The following is a 19,827-nucleotide window of genomic DNA, read 5'->3' as shown; positions in this document are numbered from 1 at the left end:
TGGATATCTCATTTACTCTAATGTAATTATTATTCATTGTATTCCTTTATAAATACATCTCATTTACCTTAATGTGATTATTATTAATTGTATTCCTTTATAAATATATCTCATTTACCCTCTAAATATATACACCTGCTACGTACACATAAAAATTAGAAATATAAAAAAATTAAAAAATAGTTAAAACTTTATACAAAATAATAATAGATGGACTGAGGCAGAAAATTAACAACAGAAGACTTGAATTAGTAAATTAGCTTAATGTGCTACATCACAAGTAAAATTTCAAGTATTACAAAGGTTTAAACAATGGAATATACTCCAATTATTGTCCTTTTAGATAATGCAAGACAAAATATCAGGAGGATTTTACTCTGAAATAGATTTGCCACATTTAAGGCAATTTTCTAGTTTTCTCTTCTACTAGTTTCTACAGTAGCAAACGATAGTCAAACTTGACAACTTTATTATCCCCAAACCAAGCCTTAACTTTACCACTACTGTATCTCTGTTCATACTGAGTCCAGTACTTAAACTTCTTTCCTCTCAATGAACAGCCAGTGAAATCATATACGTTCTTACAGGTCCATCTCAACAGCTTTCTCACGCAAGCGCCTCCCTTAAGCATCTCCACAATAAAGTCATAGATTCAAATGTTTGGTGTGAGATTTGGAGGTCAAACTCCTCTTTCTAATTGTAAAAAAAAAAAAAAAAAAAAGAAAGAAAGAAAAAGAAAAAGAAAAAAGTGTAATTTTTACTCCCTTGAGTCACTTTTAGTTCTTATTCTTATCACACCCTATCTACGAAATCATACACATACGGTCTCAACTTGTGATGAGGTTACTTCCCCATAAGCTCAACATATGTTGAAAATATTGTAAGTAAACTTGCATTTTTGACTTATGATATATTTTGGACTTACAATGGGTTTATATGCATGTAACTCCACTGTAAGGTTAGGAGCAAACAAATGCAAATCACTTTCATAGCATTATATAGTTGAAAAATTGTAAGTCAAACCACCATAAGTCGAGGATTTTCTGTATTTCTAAGTGTATGAAAAGGTGCCCTTCTTATATCTGCATCTTGAACAACACTGAGCACTGTCCTTTGTGCTTAAAACTGGTAAAAATAAACACTGGTGAAAATAAGCAATTGGATTAATATATGAATTAATGTGAACATTGTACACTGGAAAAGCAAGAGATTATAAGGAGAACAGTGTGGCAGTTTCCGAAGTTGCAACATGTGACAAAATCTGAAATATTATATGAGATATTTATTTTATTGTCTCCCCCACGTGTCTATGAAACTTTATTTTGTAGCAGAATTGAATCTGTTATATAAGTTTGAAAAATGATACTATTGTTATTACTATGATCCATGATTGTGGAATGCATTACAAACATTTACAAAATACACTGCTATGCTAGGTCTTAATGAATTTGTATTTCATTGTAGAAGAAGAGAGCATTTATAAAGAATGAAATCTACCTTAACTTGAATGACAATATTTGAGGTATTTTAAATGAGCATTTAATCAAAATTTAGTCAAGTGATAATATGGTAATTAAATATCCATTGTTTGCATAAGGCCTCTGATTGAGTTTAATAAGCACATGAAAGATAGAAATCTAGTTACCATGAGCTCCCTGCAAAAAGAAACAGACTGTGTTAAGAAAGGCATAATTGATTTAAAAAGCAACACTAGAGTTGTGACTCAAGCTAATCCAATCTACTGCATTCTATTCACAAGGCAAATATCATCCTCTATTGCTGAGTTGTAAAATGAAACTACTTTATTACAGCTCTTTGCAGCTTCTTTACATTTCTTGTTTTATTGGGGAGCTTCAGAATATATAAAACCTAAAACATACTATGAAATTATATGTCACAATTGCTCCAAAGACAGATCACTTATTAGGATAAATAAAATATCTATAAAATTTGATGACTGAGGCTTTGCTTCCCACTTTTCCTTTTTAAAAAGAGCTTCATTACCTTTATTTTCACTTTTGTTTTTGATTTTTGTGGGTATATAGTATATATAGAGAGATATGCAGTACATGAGATATTTTGATACAAGCATACAATGCATAATAATAACATCAGTGTGAATGGGGTATCATTGCCACAAGCATTTACCATTTTTTTGTTACAAACATTCCAGCTATACTCCTTTAGTTATTTTAAAATATACAACAACAAAAATATTGTTGACAGTAGTCATCCTCCTGTGTTATCTAGATCTTATTTATTCTATCTAACAATATTTTTGTACCCATTAACCATCCCTATTTTCCCTACCTCACACTACCCTTTCTAGCCTCTGGTAACTCTGTATCTCCATGAGTTCATTTTTTTTTTTCTGTAATTTAGATCCCACAAGTGTGTGAGAACATGCAAAGTTTATCTTTCTGTATTTGACTTATTTTACTCAAGGTAATGACTACTAGTCCCATCCATGTTGTTACAAATAACAGAATTTTGTGCTTTTTTATAGTTAAGTAGAATTTCATTTTGTATATGCAACATATTTTCTTTATCCATTTATCTGTTAATGAACATTCAGGATGCTTTCAAATCTGGACTATTGTGAATAGTGCTGCAATAAACATAAGAGTGAAAATATCCCTTAACTATAGTGATTTCCTATATAGAGGGTATATAACTCGCTGTGGGATTACTGGATCATATGGTAGCTCTATTCTTAGTTTTTTGAAGAATCTCCAAACTGTTCTCCATAGTGGATGTACTAATTTACATCTCCAACAACAATGGGCAAAGGTTCCCTTTTCTTCACATCTTTGCCAGCATTTGTTATTGTCTGTCTTTTGGACATAAGCCATTTCAACTGGATTGAGATGATATCCCATTATAGCTTTGATTAGCATGTATCTGATGATCAGTGATGTTTATAGCATCTTATCATATGTCTTTTGTCATTTGTATGTCTTTTATTTTGAGAAATATCTATTCAGATCTTTTCTTTTTTATGTCAAATTATTAGATATTTTCCTGTAGAGTTGTTTGAGTTCCTTATATATTCTGGTTATTAATTCTTTGTCAGATGAATAATTTGCAAATATTTTCTCTCATTCTGTGAGTTTTCTCTTCACTTTGTTGATTGTTTCCTTTTCCTGTGCAGAAGCTTTTTACCTTGATGTGATTCCATTTGTACATTTTTGCTTTGGTTGCCTGTGCTTTAAGTGTATTACTCAAAAAAATCTTTGCCCAGACCAATGTCCTGGAGAGTTTCCCTGAATTTTTCTTTTTGTAGTTTCATAGTTTGTGAGCTTAAATATAACTCCTTAATACATTTTGTTTTCTCTTTCGTATATTGTGAGAAATGTGGGTCTAATTTTATTCTTCTGCATATGGATATCCTGTTTCCCCAAGCACCAATTATTGAAGAGACTGTGCTTTTTTCAATTAATATTCTTTGCATCTCTGTGGAATGTAAGTTCACTGTAGATGTGTGGATTTATTTAGGGGTACTATTCCGTTTCATTGTTCTATGTGTCTCTTTTTTGACAATACAATCCTGTTTTGGATACTACAGATATGTAGTATAATTCGAAGTCAGGAAATGTGATTCCTCCAGTTTGTTATTTTTGCTCAAAATTACTTATTATTCTAAGTCTTTTGTAATTTTAGGACTTTTTTTTTTATTTCCATGAAGAACATCATTGGTATTTTGACAGAGATTGCACTGAATCTGTAGATAGCTTTTGGTGGTATAGACAGTATAACTATATTGATTTTTTTTTTCAATTTATGAACATGAAATATCTTTCTATTTTTGTCTCATTCAATTTTTTGAAGAATTATTGTATAATTTTTTATCTTAGAGATCTTTCATGTCTTTGGTTAATTCCTACACGTTTTATTTTACTTGTAACTATTGTAAATATGATTCCTTTATGGATTTCTTTTCAGATTGTTCACTATTGGCATATAGAAATGATACTAATGCCGGGCGCGGTGGCTCAAGCCTGTAATCCCAGCACTTTGGGAGGCCGAGACGGGTGGATCACGAGGTCAGGAGATCGAGACCATCCTGGCTAACCCGGTGAAACCCCATCTCTACTAAAAAATACAAAAAAAACTAGCCGGGCGAGGTGGCGGGTGCCTGTAGTCCCAGCTACTCGGGAGGCTGAGGCAGGAGAATGGCGTGGACCCGGGAGGCGGAGCTTGCAGTGAGCTGAGATCCGGCCACTGCACTCCAGCCTGGGTGACAGAGCGAGACTCCATCTCAAAAAAAAAAAAAAAAAAAGAAAAGAAAGAAATGATACTAATTTTTACGTTGATTTTGTGACCTACAACTTTACTGAATTTATCAGTTCTAATATTTTGTGAAGCCTGTAGCTTTTTCTAAATATGATAGCATGTCATCAGAAAACAAGAACAATTTGACTTCTTTCTTTTTAATTTGGTGCACTTCATTGCTTTATGCTCTCTAATTGTTCTACCTAGAACTCCCAGTATTATGCCTAATAATGGTTGCAAAAGGGGGTATCCTTATTGTGCGCTCCCAATCTTGAAGGACAGGTTTTCAGTTTTTTCTTTTTCCCATGAATTATGGTACTAACTGTGGATCTGTCATCTATGGTTTTTATTACATTGAGATATGTGCTTTCTGTACTCATTTTTCTTAACTTTTATTTTAAACCTACATGTAGGTTTCTTATATAGGTAAACTGGTGTCACGGGGGTCTGTTGTACAGATTATTTCACCTCCCAGGTATTAAGCCTAGTACCCATTAGTTATTTTTCCTGATCCTCTCCTTCCTTCCATTCTACAGTCTCCAGTAGGCCCCAGCAAGTTAATGAATTGGGCCATTCTAAACCCTTCTCAGTGGATCATATAGGGGACATATGATATTCACATGTTCTACTACTCATAAGAAAATATTATATCACTTAGTCAAAGTGATTTCTGCCAGGGTTCTCCACTGTAGTTATTGTTTTTGCTTTCATTATTACCTTATGGAAAGATACTTTGATACCATGTGAATATCCTATTTCTAATTGTGATATAAGAAAAAATATATTTTTAATTTCTTTCTTTCTATTTTGGTTTTAGGAGCTCCATATTCTGACATGAAGCTCCTAAAACTGTTGGGAATCTCTAAAGAGAAAGTGTCTTTTTGTATGTTGATGAGATGACTGAGGGCTTGGGGCTCAGAGACAGCCTCAGAATGAGAATTTGTTGAGAAACCAACCATAGAATTACGTGTTAGAACGTTAGCCCCACCCCTAACCTGCAGGGAGGGAAGAGAAGCTGATTACCAATGGTCAATGATTTAATTAATTATGCCTATGTAATAAATGTTTCATAAAAAGCTAAAAGGACAAGGTTTGAAAAGTTTCTGGATTGCAGGACATATGGAAGGTGGTGTGACTTGAGATAGCATGGAAACCCCGTCCCCCTTCTTGTATAGGTTTTCCCATGCATCTTTTACTTTTGTCTGTTCCTGATTTGTATCTCTTTATAATAGATGAGTAATTGTAAGTGAAGCACTTTCTTGAGTTCTGTGAGCTACTCAAACAAATGACCAAACCTGATTAGGACATCATGAGAACCTCCAATATATAGCTGGTGGGTCAGAAGCACATGTATAAACCTGGAATTTCTATTAACATCTGAATTTGGGGCAGTCTTGTGAAACCTGTGTGGTTTGTTCTAACTCCGGTTAAAGTCATAATTGAATTTAATTGTAGGACACCCATCTCATATCAGAAAATTGTTGATAGGTTAAAAAACACACATGTGATTTCAAAAGTGTAGTGTTATATGTGGAGGATATAGTAGGTGTTGAACCCAAATTATCTAAGACAGGTCTCAGTCAATTTATAAAGTTTATTTTGCCATAGTTAAAGACATGCCCATTGAAACAGCCTCAGGAGGTCCTGATGACATGTGCCCAAGGTGGCCAGGGCACAATTTGGCTTTATACACTTTAGGGAGACATGAGACATCAATCAATATGTGCACATTGGTTCAGTGTAGAAAGGCAGGACAGGCAGGACAACTTGAAGCAGGGAGGGGGCTTCCAGGTCAAAAGTAGATAAGAGAAAAATGGTTGCATACTTTTAAGTTTCTGATTAGCTTTTCACTAAATACACACATTTCATGTAAGAGGAAAATAAAGGAATAGTCACTTATGCTTTAGTCTGGCTTATTAAAACAATAAGGCAGAGAAAGCAATCATATATGTATTTTTCTCATGTGAGCAAAAGAATGACTTTAAGTTCTCTGTTCACAAAGAATTTTCTTGTGGGGAAATTATGAGGGAGGTATGTAGCTTTCTAATCTTTGTAGTTCTCTTAATTAGGAGTAAAATGGGAGGCAGATTTGCCTATTGCAGTTTCCAGCTTGTCTTCCTTTTGGTTTAGTGATTTTTTGGGTCTTGAGATGTATTTTCCTTTCATAAGGTAAAAACTGCTTTGATTTGTTTTTTGCCCATACGTAACTTACCATACCTTCATGCAATAGTTTTAGCATCCATTCCTGATTCTTGCCTGAGACAATTTTTATCTAAATATTGCAAGACCCTAGCCAGAGGATGGGAAAACTTGAAGAAGTCCTTTGACATTGCTGTCCAAACAAGTGAGAACTGTCTCAAAATCACTGAGGCAGCACTGTCCATGTTAACTGGGCAATTTGGCCAGAGGGGTCTTTGAAGGCAGCCAGGTGTTGAGAGTCAGGATGTAATGGTATATAGAAAAAGGCATTCTTTACATCTAGGACTGTGAACCATTTAATTCCCTCTGGTATTTGAGTCAGCAAGGTATAGGGATTAGAGACTATCAGATGAATTGTGACTATGGCCTCATTAATGAGGAGGAGGTCCTGAACTAGTCTCCATTCCTCATTGGATTCTTGTACCCCTAATATTGGGGTGTTGCAGGGGCTGTTACATGATTTGAGAAGGCCCTGCAATTTTAAGTAATTAATAATTGCTTCTAGCTCTTTCCTAATCTCTGACTTTAGGGGATATTGTCTCTGGTTAGCAAAAGAACTGGGATCCTTAAGGTGAGTTCAGACTGGCCTAGTAGCTATGGCTCAACCTATTCTTCCTTGGGTTGTCCACACTTCTGGATTAATATTAATTTCCACCAGGTGGAGACAAAGTTTGTCCTGGGCTTATAAGGATACCAGCTCCCATGCCAGCTAAAGTGTTTCTATCTAGTAAAGGAATGGGACTTTCAGGCATAATTAAGAAGTCATGTGTAAATAATAGGTCCTCACAACTACAACTAAAGGGTTGAGAAAAATATTGACATATGTGTGTATATATATATATATATATATATATATATATATATATATATATATATATTTTTTTTTTTTTTTTTTTTTTTCTGAGATGCCCATCACAGTCGTGCTCAGAAAGAGGGGAAGCCTGGATTAGAAAGGAGAAAAGAGAGACTGGCTCCAGTGTCCAGAAAGAACGATCCACCCTCCCATCTATTTTCAAGAATCACCCAGGGATTCTGAGCAGTAACGGCAGCTTTAGCCACTAGGGCCGGGAGTCTGAGCCCCAGGACCTGTCAATCCTGTTGGACCATCTGTGAGACCAGTTCTGGACCTGGTGACCTCTGTCTCCCAGGGCAGTCCAATCTCCAGTGGTCCCTGCAACAGGCTGGAGAAGGTTAAGGTGGCTTCCTCTTGCTGCCTGGGAAATCTTTCTTAAAGTGCCCCGACTTGCCACATTAATAGCAACTAGCAGATGCACCTCAGGGATCCTGGAACTTGCAAGCCTATGATGCAGCCACTAGAGCCTCTTTCTTTCTAATGTGTTTTCACTCTTTCTCCTGGGCCTCCTCCTTGTTCCTCAGGATGTTTTCCAAGGTGTAGTCTGGTCCTATAGCCTGCTTCTGCAGTTTCCTTCTAATATTGGGAGCTGCCTGCGTAATACACTTGTCCTTTAGATTTAGCTGTCCCTCAACTGAATCAGGGGATAAGGAGGTGTGTTTCATTAGTGCCTCTCAGCCTTTCCCTAAATGCAGCAGGATTCTCATCTGCCTTTTGATCTATCATGGACAACTAGAGTAATTAAGAAGTTTGGCCCTAGTTCTTTTTAGGCCCGCCAATATGCACATTAAAAGGTGTTTCCTTTTCTATTAATCTGTGGAATCACTGGCGTTCCAATCCGGGTTGTCAAGGAGTACAGCCTCTCTTCCTATTGGGAATGGTAATCCCCCTATTATTTCACCTTCCCTATTTTTTCTTTTCCTTTTTTGCCGATTATAGGGGACATATTGTTCATTTTCAAATTTGTCTGCTGACTGCAGAGCTCCCTGTTTTTTAGCAACGGTTAGGGTTTGGCTTAGGAGCAGCATAACATCCTTCTATGGGAGGTCAAACACCTGAGATAAATTTTGGAAAGATTCTATATACCTATTGGGTTTGTCAGAAAATTGGTCTAAGTCTCCTTTTATTTGCCTGAGGTCCTGCAATGAGAAGGGAACTAGAACCCTAGTGGCATCATCTCAATTGTGCATTTCTTATAGGGGTAAGAGTAAAGCTGGGGGAGTGGGGAGTTTTGGTGATGGTGGAACTGGAGGAACTGATGGCTTGTTTGGAGGGGACAATCAATAGCTGCCTCAGATGTCTCCCCCATAATTTGCTTCCTTAGTTCTGGGCAATTATTCCCTATGGGCCTGCCGGATATGACTGCTAGAAGAGCTGGGTTGATTGTGCAACACTTGCAAAAGTCTAGTAAGAAGGCCATGCCCTTGTGCAAAAGCAGAGTTTCAGGGTCGAATGAGTCTCAGTGTTTCACAATACACTTGGGACGGGTGTAGGCTGAGATGGCTAGAAATATAGGGGAGACAAGGCAGCCCTCATCCCCCTTCTTTATTTGGAATGGGCCAAGATGGAGACGAAGACAGTGGGAGCATCTGCCAAACTGTTTTTCCTTCTTGGTTCCCTGGAACCCAACATTCATTAAAGGTTCTGCCCATGGATTCAGGCATGACCCTCAGTCATGGATCCAGAGGTGCTAAATGGTGGAATTAGTCACACTTGGCCATGAAACTCTACTAGTCCTCCACTGGTGGTTTCCTTTTGAATCCCTAGACTTGTGTGATCTGTGTGGTTCCCCATTAGATACATCTCAGGAAAGACTATGTAACAGTTGTATTTGGCAAGGACCCTTAATCATGGGAGTGATATCTGGGTTGAGATATATAATCTGCTATTATAGCCTGGACTAGATTATTTATTTTTAGGCAGTGGTTCTGGTAAACTTCTAGACATGAAATCCCCTTACTATTTAAGTATCATTGTAATTGGAGGCAGAATATGTGCGTTGAAAGAATGTAGAGACCAAGTGGCTTTTTTCTGCTGATACAACAGTATTGAGATTAAATTTGATTTTGGAGGACATTTTCCTCCTCATTTTTGAAGGCAGAGTTTTCCAATTCATGTAAGGGACATAAAGCCTGGTCTCTAGTAGAGAGGCACAAAAAAGGAGAAGAATTGGGAAACTAGAAGTTTTTCAGTAAAGGACTGACAAGATGCTTCATGGAGAGGATTTCTATTCTACTAGGTGGCACTGAAGGTCTTGAAATACCATGTGCTTTCCTGACAAAGGGTAAAGAGGGAGATGTTCACTGTGGTGGGGAGACCCTTAGTTTCTAGAAAATCACACACAAAAAATGGCATTTCCTTGAGTTACATTCCTGGTTACTATGACGTTTGCTGATTTTGCCTAGCAGGATTATTTCCCTGAGCTGTAAAAATGTCTGCAGCATTGCATACAGAGAGGAGACAGTAAACATAATGACCGTGGAAGAAAAGGAGGAAGGTGTGATAGAAAAAGCTTGGAGATCCCATTGCTGACATCCAATGGTAAGTCAGAGGCTGGGGTTAACCCAGAAGCCTTCAGGTACCACAGAAGGGTGTAGCCCCAGTCAGGAATTTTCAGTTGCTGCTGGACCTCTTCCAACCCCCACAAAGACTAGGATCTCTGTGAAAGAAAACCAGTTAGAAACAGAACCAACATTCCCGGCACCCTGAGGGCACTGTGGAATTTGCTATATCCTCTCCAGCAAGCCTGTCATCTGAGTCTTGAGAATAGTGGCCACACTAAAGATCTCTTAAATGGACATGAGACAACTGGTTGGGGTTTTATTTTAAAATTTAGGGTAGAAGGCCTCAAAATAAAAGTAAAGAGTTGGGGTCCACTCCCATACTCACCCTTCTGTTGAATCTGTCTTGCATCCTAAGAGACCTTACAATGAAACAGCCTCGATGTCTGGAGTAACACCTGAGATTCATTGTCTCACAGCCACAGACAACAAGGACGCAGACACACGAAGAGTGAGGATGAGAGTGGAAGTTTAATAGATAAAAGAAAGAGAATAGCTCTCTGCTATAAAAAAGAGTACCAGAAAAATGGGTTGCCAAATTCGCAGTGAAATGCAAGGTGTTTTATTGATGAGCTGGTGGGGAGATGGTATCTGATCTCCATAGGGCATGAAAAACTGGTTGGAATAGGTGTGTCTTTTGCATAGGGTGTGAATCTCTGGTAGCCCCCACCGTAAACTTTTCTTATGCAGGTGGGTTCTCTGCCTGAACTGTGCCACGTTGCCCCCCCCCCTTTTTTTTTTATTATTACTGTACATGTGGTAACAAAAAAAGGGAAGATGGAGCCTCCATGTTGGACTTGTCTGACCCCAAGTAACACTTGTCTATTGGTGTAGCTGCCTACATTCCTACATGCAAGTTTATAGCTTCCTTACTTATGTTTGCAGCTTGATTTTTCAGGCTGCACTTTGTTAGAAAAGAAATGATTTTGAGGACTGCTTTTTGCTAGAAAAGAAATTCTGCCAAGGACTCTTTTGCCCTCACTATCCACCTAAATAAATTCTTTCTACCTCCTGTATCATCTGCACATGCCTGAGTGGCTGCTCTGCTGAAACTCCACATATCTTTATGTGTCAGACTGAATGCCCTTGTGGAGTGGGTCCATGAGGAGATCCCCTGACCTGACAGTAGCAAAGATCTGCGGGAGAAGCATGGGTTCCTGGCATCACACATTTACTCACTGCTTTCCTGGGCATGGGAAGTTTCCTTGACTCTGTGTCTTTCCTAGGTGGGCCATTGTCCTGCCTTGCTTTACTTTGTTCTCCATTGGTCAAGTCATTTCCTTGATTAGTTTTAATGTGAGTACCTGGATGTTTCAGTTGAAGGTGCTGTATTTATTTACCTATTTCCCTTCTTTTTGTAAAAGCCATGCACACTAGCTGCTTCTAGTTGGCCATCTTGGCAAACTCCTTCCTGCAATTTACTTGCAAATGATTCAAAATAAATGGGTGTTTGCAGGTGCAAAGACATATATACATACAGAATGAGACAGATAAAGCAAACCAAGTAAAATGTAAACATTTGAATAATCTAGATAAAGTGCATGTGGTACATTTTGGGAGTATTTTGCAACATCCTATAATTCTAAAATTATTTTAATATTAAAAATTAAATGCAATAATGAACAATGATTTATTGTTAATATTTATCTTAAATTTTGTAATTACACATGAATTCACATAACATTTTAAGAGAAATATATTATTCATTAACATATGGTACAACAAAAAGAACAGGTAGTAATTCTATTGTAACTTCAACTTTTTGGTCTTCCTTTAAAAATATTAATGCAGTATAGTAAAACTTTCCCTAAGTTGTATGTAATAGTAAGGATAGTAACGATTTTCCATAATTATATCAGTTTTGTAATACATGATAACTCCATACATAGTTATTATAAACTGCTAATAATAATTTTATAAATTTATATTGGAAATGGAATTTTTGCCCCTCTTTCCCTCTGTTTTTGTGGGTTTTTTTTCTTTCTTTCCTCTTTTCTTTAGTTAGTAAACATTTACGGAACATGTACTAACCACCCGAAAGTGTGTTAAATACAATTTGGGAAGTGGGCAGAGAGTGCAAAAAAGGCACACAATGAATTGAGGGAAAAGAATGAAAAACTACAAAGTAAAGGTGATCATATGTGTTTGTGTGTGTGTATGTATATAAATGTGTACAAGTGTGTACATACATATACAGATATGTGTATATATATGTGTATATATGTACACACATATACCTTTGAAATGATTACTCACTTTCTAAATTAGAACATCAAGTTGTCACTACAGGAAAATGGTACTATCTTCAACTCTAAGAAGTCATTTTAAAAGTTAATTGGAGCAAAATAAATATCATGTTTAGTTTACTATTTTTGAAAGTAATTTTATATTTACTTTTCTATAAAGTACTATACTCATTACATACTGACTACAGGAAAAGGCACTGTTTGGGTAATTTGACAGACTCGATACTCTGAAGCAGTTTACAGAAGTATTTTATTTTAATTATCTGTGGGTTTTGATGGTGTTCCCTCCGAGGCAGACATCTCACTTTAGTGCATTTCAGGCATATGAAGTGCAAAGGGGGCTTGTGAAGTCCAATCCATAGACAGGGAATAGTAACCATGTATTTTATTATAATGAAGTCATAACCATAAAGACATTTGCAAAGCAAGGTTCAAAAGTTCTGTAGCTCAGGGCAGTGGTAAAATAAGCACAAGATTTACATACATTTTTATGAGACTATTTACTCTTATTCATTAAGAACAAAAGTGCTTAGTATAACAACTAGCACATAGGCCGGGCGCGGTGGCTCAAGCCTGTAATCCCAGCACTTTGGGAGGCCGAGGCGGGTGGATCACAAGGTCAGGAGATCGAGACTATCCTGGCTAACATGGTGAAACCCCGTCTCTACTAAAAATACAAAAAAATAGCCGGGCGCGGTAGCGGGCGCCTGTAGTCCCAGCTACTTGGGAGGCTGAGGCGGGAGAATGGCGTGAACCCGGGGGGCGGAGCTTGCAGTGAGCCGAGATCGCGCCACTGCACTCCAGCCTGGGAGACACAGTGAGACTCCGTCTCAAAAAAAAAAAAAAAAAAAAAAAACAACTAGCACAATCACCATGGACTAAGACAGAGATTAACTCTGACATCTTTGGCTTTTTTGAAAAGAAATATATTTAAGCACTAAGTGAATCACTTTTGCTTTAAAGTTCCAAGGCTCTTGTGTTACAAGATCAAAAAATATATTTAAAATTTTACTATATACATGGATGTTCTAATTTTTCATTTGTTTGCTTTTTGAAGAGTATCTGAAAGTAAAGGTGGAGTTGCTTACAAACAAGGATAAAGTGGTAGACTAAATTTAACACCTAAATTTAGAGAAGAATCTTGACAAAATGGCAAAGAATGTAAACCTTGTCTTTCTAGCTTTCTTTGCCCTTTTTTTAATGTCCACCCCTTATTTCTACCCTTTTCAGTATATCTTTATATAGGACAGCTCTTTCATGCTTTTTATTGTGAATCTAAAGTCATTATTTTAAGTTTATTCTTACTCTGATGTACAAAATATGTTATTCTCAGGGTGATTTGTCTTTTGCTAAACAATTGGTATTGCCAGAATCATTATGGAAGTCATCTGCATTGGGTTTTTTTCTTTGACACTAAATTAGTTTATTATTTTGGATATGGTTCCAGCCCCATGTGTAAATTGAGCCACATTGGTTATTATCAGTGAAGACTATCATACCTCAATAATGGAAGTCATATATAACAATGTTGGGAGTATGGTTTGCAAAAATTATACAGGTAATTTGAAAGACACAACCTGTGGGATGCACTTCTCTCTATACACATACATTTTCAGTTTAGAGTCATTAGACTAGACAATCCTGAAGGCAGTTTTTACATCAAATTTATGGTCGCTGATGTTTACTAGTATTCATACAGTTGCATGTCCCTTAAATGCTGATTTGTGACACAAGAAAAAATGCAGAAATACAAATAGGAGTGACATTTCTACAGGGGAGTCTTCAGTCTGTTCTGATGTATGAAAGCAATTATTCCATTGGGTATACTAACTATTTATTCAATTCATTAATGGTAGCAATAAACAATAAATATTGATTATCAGTAACGAAATGTTTGTCATACTCCTCACAACTCATTGTGATTCACCAGTGAATACTAACAAAACTACTACCTTTTAATTTATGTGGTTCCAAAATTCAATTAATCTCTAGCAGTAAGGTTTTCAATTTCCACAATAGATCAAAAGGGAAAATACTTGGAAGTAGCGAGATGTCCCGGTATGTACTAAAGCACTCTACACAGGTACTCCCTGAATTGATGTTTGCATAAAATTTTCTATGGCTGTGTTGGAATAAATTAATGAAGGTATACATTTTGTGACCCATGAGTTTTATGATTCTTCCTCTCCTTTCCTTGGTTTAAATCACAGTCCTGTCATTTGTTAGTCTTGTGACTCTGAGCAAATATCTTTATTCTCTTAATCTCAATTTCTTCACAGTAATAATATGGAAAAAAAATAATGCCCATCTCATACAAAAGAATGCATCCGTACATGCACCATAGACTCTAAAATTGAGGATTTCAATTAAAGAAAATATGAGGTTGGCAAGAAAAAAAAGTAAACTTTGAATGTTAATTCCAAGTAAGTAAGTGTTGGGTATATCTAGCCAGGACCAGAATTCGTCATCACTCTAAGTTGGGCCAATTCGGGCATGAAGATTGACAGAAAACAAAAGGCATTTACATAAATAATGAGTGTGTGTGTGTGTGTGTGTGTGGATATATGTGTATATACACACACATACACTTAATCATGTATCACTGAATGAAGGGGATTCATTTTTAGAAATGTGTCCTTTCGCAATGTTACCATTGTGCAAACATCAGAGACAGCATTTAAACAAACCTAGATGGTATAGCTTACTATATGCCTAGGCTATATTATATGGCCTATTACTTCTAGGCTGCAAACCTCTACAGCATGTTACTGTACTAAATACTGTAGGCAATGGTAACACAGTGGTAGGTATTGGTGTATCTAAAAATATCTAAACATAGAAAAGGTACAGTAAATTGTGGTATCATAATCTTATGGGACCACCATCATTTATGTGGTCCATAATTAGCTAAAATGCAGCTATTCAGAGGATGACTATGTATATAAGAGGGTATTTATTTTAAAAATTGGCTCATGTGATTATAAAGTCTGGAAGGTCCCAAAACAGGCCACTTGCAAGCTGGAGATTCCAGGATGTTGATGGTAACATAGCTCAGTCTAAATTCAAGACCCTCAGTAACAGGAAATCCAATAGCGCAATTCTGAATTTGAGGCGGAAGGCCTGAGAATTACAAGAGGGGAGTGGGAATGGGGGCACTTGGGTAAGTCCTGACATCCAAAGACCAGAGATCTGGGGAGTTATATTCAAGGGCAGAATAAGAAAATGTCCTAGCTCATGAGAGTAAGAAAAAGACACATTTTCTCTGTCTTTATATTCTGTCCAGACACCCCACCAATTGGATGGTGCCTGCCTACATTGAGAGCTAATCTTTCTGACTCAGTCCACCAATTCACAAGCCAATCTCCCCTGGAACATCCCCACAGACAAACCCAGAAATAATGCTTTCCTACTTCTGTAGGTTTTCCTTAGTCCAGTCTGGTTGACACATAGAACTAACAATTACAAATCCATCTACTGTCAACTTGGCATTCACAAGCATCCCATTAAATCACACTTAATTTCCAAATAAAGACAATAACAGGGTAAGACTTCTGCTGAACATAATACAACTATGCTTTATACAATTGAAAGTGCATTAATTTCTCCCACAGAAAAGGAGAAAAAGTCCTTGGGTGGTGTTTACTTTCTCCTGCTATTCCATAACTTAAATACTGACATAAAGTCAATATATTGTATGTTACATGATAAAAAAAAAAGAAACAAAAACAAATATAATTGTTAATGTATGTGTGTGTGTATATATTCACAAACATGTTCTTAACAAAATAGAGAAGAAATATTAATGACAGTTACAGTCCTTATTTCTATAATTTATCATCTAATTGTACCTGGCATTCATTACTACCTTATTCTACTACCCATTTTGTATTCCTTTTGCCTTCAGCAAGAAACTCAGCTTGTCATGTTTCTTTACCTGGTGGGATAACCCAAACCTTCATCCATGAAGGGTCTGTGTCATTTTTACTATAGTCCTGCCAGTGTTGGTTTGTTGTAATTTTCCATTGACCTTACTCACAGGGCATGGTACTATTGAGAGACAGCCTAAGGTATCTTCTGTATTCCAAACATACTCTCCTTTACCTCTATTATAAAGTATTTATTCAATTTCCCCTCAGCAGTCTGGAACAGTAACACCAGCCAACAATGTATCTTTCTTGTTAGCTTGTTGGCTCAGAAGCATGAAAATCCCAAAGTGGCAGGGTGGCAGTCTCAACTTCCAGTTCAATAGAATTATTGTTGTGTCTGCTGGTGAAACCATTTCTCCCTCTAGAAATAAGACCTATGAGACAGCAGAGCATAAATTCGTAAGAACAGGAAGAAAAAAATTGTTAGTGGGTCACTTCAATTAATGGTAACTTATGCCATTCCCATTTCACCCCTTGATTTCTGAACTGACAAATACTGTCTGTGAGAGAAACAATGTCCATCTATTGGATGTTGATTCTGAGCGTATACAGGCTTCTTCATCTCATCCTGCAAAGTATTGTAAACTAGCTGGTGCTGTAACCGCACATCAAAAGGTCATTTCATCTTTCTATCGAGCCAACAGCTTAAGGATAATATGGAACATAGTAAGATCAGTCAATTCTATAAATCTGAGCCCACTGCCACACTTCTTTGGTTGTGAAGTGAGTTCCTCTGTCAGAAGCAATGTTGTGTGGACTACCATGTCAGTGGATGAGGCATTCTGTACATCCGTGGATCACAATTTTGGCAGAAGAATTGCTTGCAGAATATGCAAATCTATATTCAGAGTAAGTGTTTCTTCCAGTAGAGCCAAAACACTGCCCCTTCCATAATGGAGATGGTCTAAAGTCATCAACCTTCCATCAGGCATCTTGTTGATCACTCCAGGGAATGGTGCCATACGGGGGTTCTATATTGGTCTCTGCTGCTGGATGATTGGATACACAGTGATGACTGTATTCAGGTTGACCTTGGTGAGTAAAAGTTCATGTTTCTGAGCCCATAAATAACTTCAATTCCTGCCACCACGGCCACTTTTTTCAGGAGCCCATTGGGCAAGGACAAGGGTAACTGAGGAAAGAGACTTACTAGTATTCACAGAATGGTTCATCTTATCCATCTGATTATTGAAGTCCTCCTCTGCTGATGTCATCTATTTGTGGGCATACACATGGTAAGCAAATATCTTTACATATTTTGCCCACTCAGAAGAGCATATTCTCATTTCTCTTCCCCAAAATTCTTTGTCACCAATTTTCCAATTATGTTCCTTCCCAAGCTTGTAACCACACAGCCGAACAATTGGCTACAGCTGTATATAATCACACTTCTTGTCATTTCTGTTTTCAAACAACATGCACCACCTGGTGCACTTCCGGAAACTCTGCCCATTGAGAATGCTTCTCTCAAAATTGTGCGTAATAGATGTCCCAAAAATGAGCCATAGTGCGGCAGTTGTCCACTTTTGAATGATGCTTTTATATCATGCAGAACCATCAGTAAACCAGGCCCTAATATTCTCTTTCTTTATCAACTGATAATAAGACACTCTCTATGAGGCCATAAGTGAAGGCTGAGACAAAGAAGGCAGTGTAGCAGGAGTGTACACCATAAATATTTGGGCCACTTCTTTATGTTATGTAGCTTAGTTGTGCTTTCAGGACCTGCTCCAGCATGATCACATATATTCAATTTCCACAATATGATAGAGTGCTGTTGTCCACACCCAGTTTTATGGCTTAGTAGGTCAGATAACACCCAATTCATGAAAGGGAGCTCAGGTTGCCTGGTAACATGGTGGCCCATTGTCAAGCAATCAATTTCTATGAAGGCCCATTAGTGGGCCTAAAATCATCTCTCAAACAAAAGAATACTCATCTGTGAATAATAGCAGAGTGTTGTACTAAAATTCTTAGGTCTCCCACAGCTATTTACCTATAGAAGCCTAACGAAGGCTTCAATCAGCATCCTTATCTGCCAGTGGCATCTCAAGTACCACTGAATCTGCTCAAGCATATAGCTCGAGTGTCAAAGTAGCTTGCACAGCAGTCTGGACCTGTTGCAGAGCCTTCTATCCTGGGATCCACTCAAAACCAGCAGCTTTTTGGATTACTTGGTGGATGGACCAGAGTAACAGACTCAAATGAGGAATGTATTGCCTCCAAAATACAAATAGACTTTCTAAAAATGTGCCTGTTCCTTGGCTGTGGGAAGGTCCAGATGCAACAATTTATTGTTTACCTTAGAAGAGATATAGTGGCATGCCTAACACCACTGGACACTAAAAGACTTCACTGAGATAGAAGGCCCCTGAATTTTACTTGGATTTACCACCTTTGACACACAAGTCTCTTATCATTAGATACAGAGCACTTGCTACTTTAAGCTCACTAGATACAATCAGCTTAATGTTATTGATGTAATGGACTAGTGTGATATCTTGTAGAAGTGATAGTTGTTCAAGATCCCTGATAACTAAATCATGACATAGGGCTGGATTGTTTTTATAACCCTAATGTAGGATAGTGCGGGTGTATCTTCAGCCTTGCCAGCTGAAAACAAACTTTATTTAGTGGGTCTTGTAGACAGGTATGGAGAAAAAGGCATGTGTCAGATCAATAGCTATACGCCAAGTACCAGAAAGTGTGTTAATTCAGTCAAGCAATGAAGCCTCATTTGGTACAGTAGCTGTAATTGTAGTTACCAATTGTTGAAGCTTACATAATTCACTGTTATTCTCCAGAATTCATCTGTCTTCTGCATGGGCCAAATAGGAAAGTTAAATAGGGATGTGTTGGGAATCACCAACTCTGCATTCCCAAATTGTTTTCATTTGGCCTTTTATATTATAATAGCCCTTATAACATAGGTCAGGGAACCAGTGTGGGTATTCTTCTAGTTGCTAAGTATTCCTATTCCAATTATGCAATTGGAACTGGGGAAATAATGTCAGTATGGGTTCAGGGATCCCCTAGACCCACTGTAAGTCAGACCTGAGACAAAACTCCATTGATTACCTGACTTCCATAAACCCTTACTCTAAGTGGAGCACGACAGTGACATTTTGGTCTCAAGGAATCAATGTCAGTTCTAAGCCACAGTTCAGTGGTTTCTGAAATGTCTAATTTATTTCCTTTTTCCCAATATACAGTTACTCTGGGAAAAGGATGTAGGTCCCTTTTTGAAAAGATATGAGAAATATTAACAGTACTGAATAAATTTTCACATTACTTGAATATTTTTCTATGTATACAGATCGAATAAACATTTAATAGGCCTTTTAGCTATTTTACTTCTAAGAAAATCATGATTAACTAGCCAGTACCATAGATCTACACAAGTCAGACTATTCTGATTCTTCCTTTATGTCTATCTATTATGATAACTATGCCGGACTTATTTTTGATGGTTGAGTGGGGCCACATGGTTCCTGCCACCCCAGGATCAAGTTATTCCCACAGTCTTTATGTTTTTCAATTGAGTGACAGCAATAAAGTCTGACCTACAAAGAAAAGCCATTATGGAGATTTTCAGAAATCCTAGGGCTCCTCTCACAAATCTATTTTTCAAAGTTTTGGTGAAGGATATGTCTTCTGGATGCTCTCAGTGTGGGTCAGTACATTTTAAGTGACAAATCCACTCCAACATTCCAATCTTCCTAAGCTTTTGAATGCCTTCCTAATTTACGTTAAATCAAGGGATATCAGGC

The sequence above is a fragment of the Papio anubis genome, chromosome X (assembly GCF_008728515.1).
Source record: "Papio anubis isolate 15944 chromosome X, Panubis1.0, whole genome shotgun sequence".
Classification (NCBI taxonomy): domain Eukaryota; kingdom Metazoa; phylum Chordata; class Mammalia; order Primates; family Cercopithecidae; genus Papio; species Papio anubis.
This window is presented reverse-complemented; position numbering follows the sequence as displayed.